Source organism: Sphaeramia orbicularis, chromosome 5 (genome assembly GCF_902148855.1).
Source record: "Sphaeramia orbicularis chromosome 5, fSphaOr1.1, whole genome shotgun sequence".
NCBI classification, from domain to species: domain Eukaryota; kingdom Metazoa; phylum Chordata; class Actinopteri; order Kurtiformes; family Apogonidae; genus Sphaeramia; species Sphaeramia orbicularis.
In genome coordinates, this window is record NC_043961.1 from 52,218,743 (window position 1) to 52,233,226 (window position 14,484).

General features: G+C 37.0%; 1 protein-coding gene across 3 annotated transcripts in view; it reads left to right on the plus strand.

Moving 5' to 3' along the window:
- Positions 1-622: 622 nt before the first annotated feature.
- The window catches only part of nav1b (neuron navigator 1b), a 103,214-nt gene continuing 89,352 nt past the window's right edge, over positions 623-14,484 (plus strand). For all 3 annotated transcript variants that reach the window (XM_030134081.1, XM_030134082.1, XM_030134083.1), the window contains exon 1: positions 623-1,177. The gene's annotated coding sequence lies outside the window, so the exon portion shown is untranslated. The remainder of the gene's footprint in view (positions 1,178-14,484) is intronic.

Genomic DNA, 14,484 nt, shown 5'->3' on the forward strand with positions numbered 1-14,484 from the left:
TTTTTTTCTTATAGTGGATAATTTTTTGGGCTGTTCTCTTTTTTTTTCTTATAGTGGATAATTTTTTGGGCTGTTCTCTTTTATTTTTCTTATAGTGGATAATTTTTTGGGCTGTTCTCCTTTTTTTCTTAGAGTGGATAATTTATTGGGCTGTTCTCTTTTTTTTCTTAGAGTGGATAATTTTTTGGGCTGTTGCACCGCTGGGCCACCACAGTAGAGTCCTCACTTTCAGCTAAATTTGGTAATGAACTTTCCTTTTTTTTTTTTTTTTTTTTTTTTTTTTTTGGCCGCATGTTCTTGCCTTGCACATATACATATACAGTGTGAGTCATTTTGTAATTTAGTCTCATAACACTCAGGAGGTTGCCTTGCCTTAGTCACAGTTTGTAATCCCCACCTCAAACATTATTCCAGGAAAAAAACGTGTGAATCCATGCTGTCACCGTATCATCATTCCTGTCATTTTCCTCCTGAGCGAACACCTCTGAGTGGGGTTTATGTGGCCCAGATTCCCACTGAGGGTCACACTGAGGGACGCTGGGGCCTGCAGGCAGCCAACTATAAACATGCAGTGACAATTCAGATCAGTCCAGTTCACTGGCTCTGGCTGTGACTCAGGACATTGAGCGCCAGGCGGAAAAGATGCATATGCAACTCGCCAAGCTGTGCGGTGACAGCAAGGGACTCAAAAGAAGTGCACATTATCAGGTAATTTTTATGAGTGTTTCACCAGGTATATGGCCCAGTTTTAGCTCAGCACTTTAGTCCATACTGACTTGGAATAGTGCCAGGTCCATTTGCAAGTCGGAGTGAGTGCCTGCCGGCTAAGTAGTCTGATCCACAGGCACCAACTGCAGCAGAGGATCTGTCTAGAGTATTGTTATGCAAGCAGGAAGGGAGCAGTCCCACTTTGATCCAGACGTCGGACGGAGGCTGAGATGCTGTGGTCCTGAATGCTGTTGGAGCTGGAGGCTGCTGAAGGTTGCTTCTGTCCCGTCGGGGAATTTGCATATCGGACAGTAGACACAGCACAGTGCACGGATAAGCCACTCTGCACAGTCACAGCATAAGAAGGATGGACTGCAGAACATCTCATCGGCCGGGCATCAAAATGCTCTGAGCTGCAACTGCTTTTTTTTGCTATCATCTCATTAAGTTCTTTAAGCCTAGATTATCGGTAAGTTTTGTTTTTCCTGCTCATTCTTAAGGTCAAATAACATTTTAGTGCACTAATATTTTACAACTGAGAGGGTTTCAGAGGCTGCGTGACTGCTGTCCACTTTGTTTTTTTATTGTGCAGGAGTTTAAATCATTTTATTGATCTTAACTTTCCATCCCTCTCAGTGACCTTGTTGTCCAAATCAGACTGTACTACTACAAGAACATTACTCTAGTATCCATTGGACATGAGAGCCTTTGGGAAATATAGTCCTTTATCAAACAATACCCTTCTGGAAATATTTCTATCATACATAAATGACTCAAAGAAGAACAAGAGGCCTGAAGGAAATAGAACAGATTCATGCTATTGAACTAATGGCTGTAAAGACTTTGCGGTCCCATGCAGGACTTTTATTGTCCTGCCTGTGATGGGAGTCATGTGGCTTGTAATTGTCTGGGATACAGTGCTGACTCATGCCAGTGTGTGTTAGAGGCTGCCACTGCATCAGACTCACACTTCAGATTACTCATCTACTTAGTTTACACTAAGGTACAGTAGACTGGGATCATTCATGCATCACTGATTGATGTTTTCATCAAGGACTTAATCAGCATGAGCTGTCCTTTCACTGTTGGACAGATGGAATGTATTTGAAACAATGGTGTCTTTTTTTTTAATGTGTGTTTTAGAAAAATCGGCAAAAACAAACATATGCACTCCACAGGGCTGAGAAATGTTTGAAATTAATAATATCTCTGATTAAATATCTAATACCTCTCAGCGGTCAGATAAACAGTATCACTTCCTTTGAGTGATAACAGCATATTTTTGCCCCTTTCCCAGCTTAATGCACCAATGAATCTAATGCATATGTTTATGTTTGATATGAAGTAAATCTCTCTTTTTTTTATACACTTTTGGTCACCCTGCAGCCGTTTCCATCAGTTCTATTCACGGTTTTCCTATCTGTTTAATAGTTTTGTTTTCCTGCCTGCAAATGGACTGCTTTGGTTTATTCTTGGTGTGCTCAACAGCATTGCTTCCAGCCACAGCAGGAAGAGCTAAAATGCTGTAATAACCCATGGTTTGCTCCTGCAGTCAACAGAAAAACATAGCGATTATCTGGTGAACGTTTAGCAGCAATAGAGGCAGATGTTTCCATAAGAAGCTATCAGACATTAGGTTACAATAGCATGTATGTTGGGTTTAACAAACTAACTTAACTGAGCCAAGATGTGGGTTTTCTTTATCTTTTCTCATAATAATCACAATCCCTCCAGTAGTTGTACTGGTACTCTATTATTATAAAAGATGGCAAAGTCTTAAAGGTTATATTTGTAATTTTTAATTCAGAAACAACTCTTACTACCAACAGACGGGGGCAGCATAGATGTGGTGTTAGTGTCCACTGTCAAACTGATGAAACTGGACAATATGTAGCTACACTGTACATTTGACTGACCTGTTTTGTTTTTTTTTTCTGTTTTAACCTTTTATAGGTCACTCATAGAAATACTCAGAAATCCAAAATTTCAACCTTAACATAACAAACTCTAACAAGACTTTATTAGTTTTGTGAAAATGTTAAAAAAAAAATTATTGTCATGTCGAAAATCAAGGTCAATGAAGTTACCATATTTGGTTCTTTACCCATAAGTGGCAAAAAAAAAAAAAATATATATATATCCAAGAAAAATACAATAAAAACACATGTAAGATTAACAAGGAACATGTATTTTAGAACATTAGACCAACATAAGTGCTGATCCAGACACCTGTCCACATCCACACTATCCCTTTGAACATCATTCCTTACATTAGTACCATTACTTCATGGTACCTAACAAAGCAGGTCCACTCGCTGTTCATGCAGAGGTGGACCTTACAGACCCTGTAGCCCACACTGGACCTGAGATTGTTGACTCACTGTCCTCACTGTAGCTGGTGCTGTCACTGTCTTGTATGGTGTGCGGAAATTACCAAAAACAGTCCCTTGCCTGATAAAGGGTTAAAGTAAAAATGCTACAAACAACTCCTTTAAATGTTCTGTAACTTATATTATATATAAATACAATTGGGATGTGATTCTCTGTCGATGAGGCTGATCCAATTGGGCATCTTGGTACATTGCCAGCAATCCAATACATAAAAAACAGCACATGTAAAGAAACTATCATTGTGATGCGATTCACCCCAATTGCCACATTTTGACCTAACTTGATTAAACACAATGTGATTTACTGCAATACAATTAAGTTTCATAACAAAGCAGCAAATTCACAACCTTAAAATGAACTAAAAAGCTTCATTTACTTCACATATTTGTCACTGTAGACCTGCAACTAAATATCTCATCTAAAACTGAGCTATTTCCCAAACTATTGTGCAAAGAATAAAATAAATCCGGGCTTGGACCTAAGATTAAACCACTTCTTTCCTTTTCTGGCTCCATTTATGCAATTATAACACACCCCAGCTTCAGCAACAGCCTCAGTTTGTTTTATACTCAGTGATATTTTTGAAAGACTGTGACAGCAGCAGAGATACCAGAACAAAAGGAGGGGGAGGACCAATCTGTCATCTGTCAGTAAATATTAAGTTACTGGATGTAAATTATTGATTGCATTTCTAAATAACGAACATAGTTCATACGGCCTCTATGTATAATTATATTTAAATAAACTGTTTTTTACTAATACAAAAATGCATTGAAAGAAGAAAGAGGATGTGTCTTTTATCGGATGCACATTGTTTAAGGCATCTATATCTTGAACTTTTACATTGATGCATCAATAAAAAGGAGTAAATCTGATCATCTCTAAAATCCAAGTATCACCGCTAAACGTATTCACCAACCTGTCGCGTGAATTATGGTTTAATGGAGACTATGTCCACATCAGAGCTTTAAGAATCCAATAATGCTTTCACTGTCAGCACTCGATTCCATACTATACCTTATACTTAATGCACACCATACAGATGATGGAGTAATTCAATTCTACACGGGGACTCTTTGCAGGGCCTCGGGAAAACCACTAATGGTGTGTGATGTCATCGCCGATAAAACAGATCTATTGAACGTACCACTTGCTCTACTTTTCAATTTAACTCATTTCAGTGTCACTGTAGATTATGGGATTGACAACACAGAAATAGTGTCCTTTGGGAAGAAAACATCCATTATGGTGAGTAAAAAATGCAGCTCAGGGCACAATTTTGTCTTCTCTCAACAGCTTGACTCATGTCTAAAGCACTTTCAGACCTGGTGGTTAAGTTACGCTGAAGTTAAGCAGATGCTTCGTAGCTTCCTTTTCATCATCACTGCAGCGTAGCTCTGCAAACCACTGCGGTCAAACTCAGGTAAACCTCATTAAATTAGTATATGACTTCAAATTACACATACCAAAAGAAATGTCATGATTATAATATCACAGCACATGCACACATTCTAGGATAATATTTTCATATTTTGGAGAGCATCATGTAGAGAGAGTGTTTTTGTGCTCTGTCTGAGATGCCACGTCTCAGTGTTTCTGCTTGTGTCTTCAGTCTGTGTGTGTGGTTTGTCTGTCTAGTCCACAGACATGCTCCAGTGGTAGACATGTTCTACCTTGGCTAACCCAAATGACATGTGTCCTGGGATCGGAAAACCTGATACATATTTTATGTGTTCCATATAAAACTGTTACATAAAGTTTAGTGTAGACCTTTGTCAGGGATGAACCACTTCACCTCTGTCATGTTGTGCTGAGGTGCAGCTCTGGATCTTACAGCGGTGGGTCCAGGAAAAATGGACCAGGGTGGGTGGGTGGGGGGCAGATGGGGATTCAGGGTCAGAGCCTTGGTGGCGCTTCAAGGGGGCAAAACTAAGCAAAATTAACGTCATAAATGCTTCAAATCACATGAAGCTGTTTTTTATTATTATCATATATTAATAAAATAAATACAATGGCCTCAGTTATGACATTGAATCCCATTCCGGAGGCACCTGGAGGTACATCCGCCATTGTCTTATCTTTATTATTTAGATGCACTCCAGAGGTGGGAAATAACAACAATGTACAGATATTCAGCTATTTGTACATTACCAGAATATATTTTTTTGGATGACTTACTTTACTTTTACTCATTACATTATAAGACAAGTATCTGTACTGCCCTCTCCTTACATACTTTTACTTTTTACCCTAGTTGAAGGTGATTTTTTTTTTTAGATTGCATCATTGTGTACCTTCTTAACATCAGGACTGATTTTAAACTAAGTAGATGGACAGTGACATAGAAAAGACAACTCCTCAGTCCATACGACACATAGCACATGGGATACGTTTTTTGCTCTTGGAGTACATTTCAGAACTTGTGCTTTTGAACCTTTAATTAGTAAATAAGATGGATCATCTTTTACTAGACCATTTCCTTAATACATGTATCTGTACTTTTACTTGAGTAAACAACGTGTGTAAGTTTGCCAACTCACATATCACAGGTAAACTGTTAAAGGTGAAGCTATAAATATGCAGTGAAAAAAAAATAAAATAAATGCAGTGTAAAGGAAAATTCAGGGTTATTAATTAGTAGAAATTATATATATATATATATATATATATATATATATATATATATATATATATATATAAAATGACCCAGAAATAAGAATTATATATTACCATTTTTGAGCCCTTTCTATATTTATTTTATAGCGGTAAACAGATTTTAGAGCCATATATATTAAATATAATTTGAAACATGAAAAAGCCGGGAGTAAATGAGCTGAAATCACATTCCTTAACATATATTTCTGATAACAAATAAAATAAAAAAAATAAATAAATACACACTGTTTTTGACTTTATTAGAAAATAGATTACTGCATGTCTAAAATCAAATAAAAATAAACTGTATTTGTTTTTTAATCTTTTTTTTTTTTTTTTTTTTTGCTCAGTGTCATCAACCTAAATTAGCCATCAGCCACATTCAGTCATTTCACCTAAGACAAAGATTAAGAGATCAGTCTACTAATCTCTCCTGTATTAACCTTTACAGAAGATGCGACTCCTCCATGGAGATCCTTTGCATTTTTTTTGCATTTTTCGTAGCTACCATTGCTTTGCAGTGGGAGATGACGTGAGGGCCACTAAATCCACTAAATCCACTAAATCCCATGTACACCACCTTCAACCTTCACCTGTTTATTTATTTATTTTTTTACTTAAATTTTTATTGGTTTTTCAACAAACAAACAAATTTTTTTTTTTTAAAAAAGGCCAATGCTTTGACTTACATATCAATACAGATACCTGCACAAAGTATGTAGAAAAAAAAAATAGAAATGAAAATAAAAATTACAGCGAGAGAGGGATTCATGTAGCTTCGTGAGGTGAGGGTGCAAAGGATAAAATCAACACTGGGAGAGTTGCTAACTTTACCTTCACCTTTTTAAACAAAGAGTGATATAAATTATTCTGAAAATGTTGTGATTGCCATTTCAGAACTTTGGTTATAGATGAAAATGAGATTATTTTTATATCTTTGGATTTCAGTTCATTATATTTTGTCAGCTGTTATGTGAATGTTCAGACGCTGCTTCTCCACAGGGCAGTGACATTTCAGTGTTATGACTCTGGTGCTGACTCACTGTTTGTATACAAAGTCAAAGAGTGATTTTTATTGAATCCCCGCAGAAAAAAATAGTCTTATTTATTGTAACACGCTGAGTTGTCATATTGGACTCTGTGAAACAGGGTCAATTATTTCGCAGCAATGTGGGTATGCAAATGGTATTGTATATTGTTTGTTGTTATAATTACATAAAATCTGTTCATTTTATTTTCATTTGTTTTGGTTAATGCCTGACATTATGGGCCTCCAAGTCACTATGTGGAACTTTTAATTAGAGTCTGTTCCCCAATGAGTAATTTACAGCTATAACTACAGTTTTCGCACCTTTACCTCTTCCCTTTTGTTCCTGATCTCTATGAGAGAGGTAAGCAGCCGTGCAGTTGGGGGAAATTTCTGGTTTAGCCTCTGCTAATTTAATTTTTAAATGAACTGGCTTGTTCAAACTGTGTGAGGTGCTTATGATGTGCTGAAACACATTTCTATATCATTTGGTCTGTTTTATGGGGGTCGCTGACCGGAGGTTTTCGTGTCCATACTACTTTTGTCAGGTATCCTGTATTTTGTTTTATAATTTAATGTATTGTCTGCCCTTTTGTTCTTGATCTCTATGGGAGAGAGGCATGTTTTATGGGAGTCGCTGACCGGAGGTTTTTGTGTCCATACTACTTTTGTCAGGAGCTGAAAAACAATAAACGGAGACTGCCTCCAAAGTTGTACGTGCGGGTCTCGTCCTTAAAAAAAACAACACAGAGTCCGACACCACATCTGTTACATCTGTTTATGCTGTTACTTTAATGGTAGTTGTGAAGGTCGTCTATTGTTGAGCATTTGACTGAACAATAGGTTGTGTTTTGATTTGCAGTGTCACAGTGTTTCCAAGGTAATATAAGGTACAAACTGAAACCCAGATGTTTAAACTACTACTGAAAAAGCACATTGTTTTCTCTTTATTTTCCCCAAAAACTATGTTCACTATCAGTTCATTAATTTTGTCTATGGAATATCATAAAATGGAGGATAAATCTTACTTGGACTAAAACCTAAAGATATTCCCTTAGGTAAGACAGAAAAACAAATCAAACTTTGACATCAATGGCTCTGCAGCCAAATTTGGGATTAATTTTTTATAATTATGTAGATGGATACCATTTGTACTCAACCTTTTACAGGCCACTCATAGAAATACTCTGAAATTCAAAATTTCAACCTTAGTGTGGTATTGGGTGACATAACACAAGTTCATTATTTCTGTAAAATTTTTCCAAATTTTTTTCATTGTTATGTTGAAAATCAAGGTTAAGGAAGTTACCGTATTTGGTTCCTTACCTATAAATGTCAAAAAAACTCCAAGAAAAAAAAAAAAAAGGTGAAAGGAACGTGTTTTAGAACATTAGAACATCAGTTTTAGAACATTAGACCAACATAACTGCTTTAGACACCTGTCAACATCCACATTTTCCTGTTGAACATCATTCCTTACATTAGTACCATTACTTCATGGTACCTAACAAAACAGGTACGCTCACTGTTCATGCAGAGGTGGACCTTACAGACCCTGTAGACCACATTAGAACTGAAGTTGTTGAATACACTGAAAAGGCACATTTTAGGAAGCATGTTTTCAGATGCATTTCAAGTTCTACCTGTCCCTGTGACCTAGTTTGAGGCCTACATTTGGAGTGATGGTCCACCAAAGACAACTGCCCATGCGTTGACACATCACAGTATGCGTCTGAACTGCTTGTTTCTTCCTGTTTCTATTTCAGATACAGTTCACTTCAGAAAACTGTGTCAGTTGCGTAACCGCGGCATGAGGCAGGTTGAGTGTGCATAAGGGATTTTAAGCTGCACACATTATGTACGGAGTGTTGTCCTTCCTGTCATACCTCTGAGACTATGTATCTTTGTTTCAGGCTAAATGAAATAATTTAAGTTGGAGCAGCAGTGTAACACGGCATATCATGGGGGAAAAGGTGAAGGTCTAAATATGTGTGAAGTTTTTTTGTGTTTTTTTGCACTTTGATTGAAATTTGCACCTGAAATTAATGAAGAAAACTAAATGTAATTAGACTAAATATACTAAATGTAAATTATACTAAAGATTACAACTTTTTATACATATTAACGTTTAAAAGAAGTTACCCTAGACACACTGTTTGAATTGGTAACTGTTCACCTTGATTCTGCTGTTTTCACCTTAATGTTAATGATTAATGTCATGAGATTTCAGGTTAAATTTAGTTTAAATGATGTTAATGGAAGTGGTCTTCTTTTTAGATAAGGTGACTTGCCCCACTAATGCTTGGTGAACCCTAGAAATTAAAGAAACAAACAAATAAACAACCGTTACTGTAGGCTATGGCTGCATCTGTAGTCTGTCATTCATGTCGACTTGTTAGTTTGTTTACACTTGCCATCAATTTCACTTGCATTTCAAGGTCATGACAATAATAAGTAAGTAAATAAATAAATTATAATTTGTTGAATTTGTTTTCCAAAATAACAAGCTACAGGAATTTCGTGTTAAAGGCAAATTTTTCTCATGACTGGAAGTATTTATGATTACACGTACACAGTGGGACATTGTTGCACAATGTCATCTGGTAAAGATGTCACCCTTCAGCAGCCTCTATCTAAAGCCATTCATTCATTTATTCAATCATTCATTTGTTTCCAGAGCTGTTTAGTCCTTGTGAGTCCTCACCAGTGTTGAGTAATGCCTTACAAAAGTAATGCATTACAGTAACAGATTACTTTTTGCTGTAACACAGTAGTGTAAGACACTAATATTACTAATCAATTTTCAGTAATATTTTACAGGGTACATGTTCAATAGTGCTTGCGTTACAACACACTTTTCACCCATAATTTAATTGTTCAAATAAAAAAAAAAAAAAAAAACAGCAAGACCATGAGACCTTAAGTAATCAAAAATGTGACAGGAAGGTTCTATTTCCTGTTGGTGTTCAGCCACTGGGTGAAGATGCCAGAAGACAGTACATACAGACATGGACGTATGCTCATATCCCTGCTTTAACAAGCTAGTTTGCATGATTCCTGTGATCAGCAATGACAAGGTAAACTAACATTTCTATGACTAGTTAGAATTCTTTATCGATTGCAGATTTATCCACTGGCATCCTCGGTGACACACCCCCTGTTTGAACATATAAAATGTTGAAAAAAATGCAAGTGTTCCTGTTGGGATTTGAACATCGTAGACCTTAGTGTTACTTACTGAGCCATCCATTCACATGTACTTCGGGGCGTAAATTTATGCGTCCCAAGGCTCCCCTATGTCTTGTGTGTGTGTGTGTGTGTGGGGGGGGGATTCTACTGCACATGTGCCATTTATGACGAAAATCTGTATGTAACTCAAAAGTAATACAGGAGTCATGTAACATATTACAATTCAGAGACAGGTAAGGAATTACTTTTTAAATAACAGTAACAAATAATCTGTAATGTATTCCAGTTTGGAAGTAACTTACACAACACTAGTCCTCACAGGGTGCTAGAGTCTATCCCAGTTACCATCAGGTGAAGGCGGGGCACACCATTGACCCCCAGTTTATTGCAGGAATACTGAACAGGCCGTTTTATTAAATATTATATAAAAATGAACTGTCTGGACCTGCAAAAAACAATAATATTGCAGCCTGTAATTGTTTTGGACAAAACAAAAATAACATTGGTTTTATGGTGAAAACAGTGAAAACAGATGTTATTAGTCTCCACTTTTTTAAAGCAGAGTTTATGGAAGCGTCAGTGTCTTTTTTTTAACCTGAAGTTGATCTGGTTCTGTTATGATGACCATGGATTTTCTTAATAGTCAACCTGACCCTCAGCTGATTTGAACTGTCATTTCATGGTGACCGTATAATGGAATCCATCTCGCTTGCTGTCCTGTTATGAGATCTCATTATTTCATCCATATTTTAACCAATAAAGCCCAGAGAGGGGCCAAAGAGCCACATGTGGCCTGGGAGCTGCAGGTTGCAGACCCCTGCTTTAATTTGGCCTCATTTGGAATGACTTCTAACCTTTACGCTTTCCTAACTGCTTAGACCTAACAGGACGCAGCTGTCTGAAGATGAAGCATCGTTCAGGGTGCAGGTGATGTCACAGTGTTATTGGCCACGGTTAATCACTTAAAAGTGACTAAGAAGGCCTAAATCCATGTAATGGACCAACAGATTAACTCAGTCACATAAATCTAATCTCACATACAAGAAAAGCAACACTAGGGTTTCATAAAAAAAAAAGAAAGAAAGAAAAAAAGTCCATATGCCAGCAATGCCTTTATGCTAATCTGTGGTGTTCAGAGGACCAGTGTTTCCCAGCAGCTTACTGTCTGTCATACCCTCAGATTAGAGTAAGTACTCCTGTACTGACCCAATTCCTGCTAATATACACCATGCACTTTATATCTAATAATTATGTACAAGCGTCTATTATTGATCAATATTTGTATTGATGTGAATATTGATCTTTTAACTGTTCATTCATCTCACCAGCGAGCATAACAAGCCCATCTGTATATCTGATGGTAGCGTGCATATCCCTGAATTACTAGAATTTTTACTGATCCTTCAGCACAGGGAGACTTCTTGACATTTTTGTAATTTCATCAGAAATGAAGATGGTCATTGCTCTGACAAAAAAACCAAAAAAAAAACACGTCACATAACAATACCTCTTAACAGGATCCATTTCTTGGTGATAAATAAGACAAAGAACTGAGAGCATAGTTTTTCTAAATTAGTATTTCTAAATCTATCATATACTACATAATGACTGTTCTTGACCTCACTGTTTTTTTTTTTACTTGCTCATTCATTCATTTTTTTTTTTTTTTGTGTCAGACCTATTTGTATTCAGTCAGATGAAATGACAGAATATTGACACAGAAATTGCATCCACTTGACCACAAATGGCTGAGGACATGAGGATGTGTTAAGGGTCAAGGAAGTGATTTATAACATATGTGTGCGTCATCACCACAGTGTGGATTTATTCAGTCTAGTGGATATGATCTAAAGGGATGAGAGTCTCCAATCTCTGACAGTGTATTTACTGTTTTATTCAGTTTCACATGGTAAATGTAACACTTTACATTACTGGTGCTATTTCTCTGGTCACTATTTAACTAGTCTTTATGTACTCTCAAAAAGATCAGCATGTCAGTTTATAACCTTGTGTATATATTCTTTCTTCATGATGAATTAATGTAGATTTATATTATATTACCCCACAGTGATGCTGCCACTCTAATACTACCCTGGAATATACATATCCCTGTTTGGCAATCATTGTAGAAGACAATGAATTGAAAAAAACGGTATAAAGTTACATGTCAGCACATTAGCTCATGGCATCAGTCAACATCTGCAACAATAAAAAGGCAGACACTGCAGTGGAATCTGCTGCAGCATAAAGGAAGAGGGAGGAGATTCTGGTTTTCATGTTGTGTATGTCAGTGTCAGTTTGGAAAAGAGTGCATATTACCAGGAAACCAACCTTTAAATCTAATCTGACATACTGATGCCAGGTTTAAATATGACTTTTTGACTATAAACACACAGGCAGTGTCTAAAATTCACACTAACATGCTAATAGTACTCCCCGTGTTTGTGTGGGTTCTCTCTGGGTTCCTCCCACCATCCAAAGACATGCACTTATAGGTTAATTAATCAACCTAAAATTGCCTATAGGTGTGAGTGTCAAAGTGATTGGTTGTTTGTTTCTATACAGCTCTGGAAAAAATTAAGAGACCACTGCAATTTCCTGTGAAATCAGCATGTCTGCATGTATGACAGCCATTCCATTCCTGTGTCTGTTGAATTCCAACACAAACACACCTTTTTCTACTGAATAAACACCTGATCCATGTCTTATTTAAGAAGGAGAAGTAAAAACCACTACTGTGACCATCACTATCTTCTTACAATAGATAAAAACAATGCTATTAGTTCCACAAAAGTAATTGGAATCCAAAAATAACTTTTTAAAACTACTGGACTTCTACTCTGACAATGTTCCCAAACTCTGAGGACTGGTTTTTCTATCAGGACAATGCTCCTGGCCTCAGCTAGGTCAATAAAGGTGTGGATGACGGACCACCAGATGGAGACCTTTTCATGACCAGCCCAATCTTCAGACCTGAACCCACTTTTAAAACTTCTGGAGTAGGGATGTAACGATGTGAAAATTTCATATCACGGTTATTGTGACCAAAATTATCACGGTTATCATTATTATCGCAGTATTGTTGAAATTGTGCTCAAAATGTTCAAAAAGTACTTATACACACATTGAAATAATTTAACCAAGTTGTATTTAAAACAAAAAAAACAAAAAAAAACAAACAAATAAAATAATTGGCACAATGTACTTTGTGTTGGCAGAAACATTTAAATATTAACCCTTAGTGGTCTGAACCTATTTTGTCTGTTTTTCAGTACTTTTGATTTTGCCTTTATATACTATATAAACAAATGTTTACTATACCCATGTTTGGTATCTTTTTTTCAGCACAACTTCATCTATCTCATCTTTAACCTACTATATCAACACAAAAGGTCAGAAAACACAAAAAATAAAATTATTATTCCACCAAATGTTGAACTTTTCTCAAGTTACAACATTAGTATTGTGTTGTTTAGAAATCAGTATGAACTTGTTTTCTTTGCGTTATTTGAGGTCTGAAAACACTGCATCTGTTTGTTATTTTGACCATGTGTCATGTTCTGCAAATACATGCTCTAAATAACAAAATATTTATTTAAAATTTGGGAGAAATGATGTCGGTAGTTTAGAGAATAAAACAAAAACTTCTTTTACTCAAGCACATACCTAACTAGAAGCACTCGGAGAGCGCAGACCTCCGCCAAGGCTGATCAGTGGCCCCCCCTGTGGGCCCCCCCACCCCCGATCACCACCAAAATTTAATCATTTCTTCCTTATCCCATATCCAACAAACCCTGAAAATTTCATCCAAATCTGTCCATAACTTTTTGAGTTATGTTGCACACTAACGGACAGACAAACAAACAGACAGACAAACAAACAAACAAACAAACCCTGGCAAAAACATAACCTCCTTGGCGGAGGTAAAAATGGTCAAATCAGAGAAAGTGATAATTTTGTAGTGGTCTCTATTTTTTTCCAGAGCTGTATGCAAGCCCTGCGATGAACTGGCAACTTGTCCAGGCTGAGGCGCGGTAAAGGGGGGGTAAACACGACAAATTCATGGGGCCCCCAGTATTTGTTGGGGGCCCATAGAGCAGTGGAGGAGGTCCAGTGGGTACAGGTTAGAAGGTGTGAAAATTTTGTGTAAGATCCGCTGTACAATATATACCCCCCCCCCCCCCCCCCCCATACACACTCTGACAGATCGAGAAGGTACTACTACATACTGTATATCTTTCATGGGGCCCACAATTACTAGCTGCGCCCCTGCGTCCAGGTGTACCCCATAGGTAGGCTCCAGCACCCCCCACGACCCTAGTGAGGATAAAGCGGGTTCAGAAGATGAATGAATGAATGAATGAATGAAAAGTAGTATGTCTGAAACCATAATATGAAACCAATAGCTGGTGAATTATTATCTATTGGTAAATTTTACAGTTAGCAAGCTCTGACAACTTCACAAGCATAATTACCCCATAATGTAAGGCAGTTATGGCAACATCAGATTATAT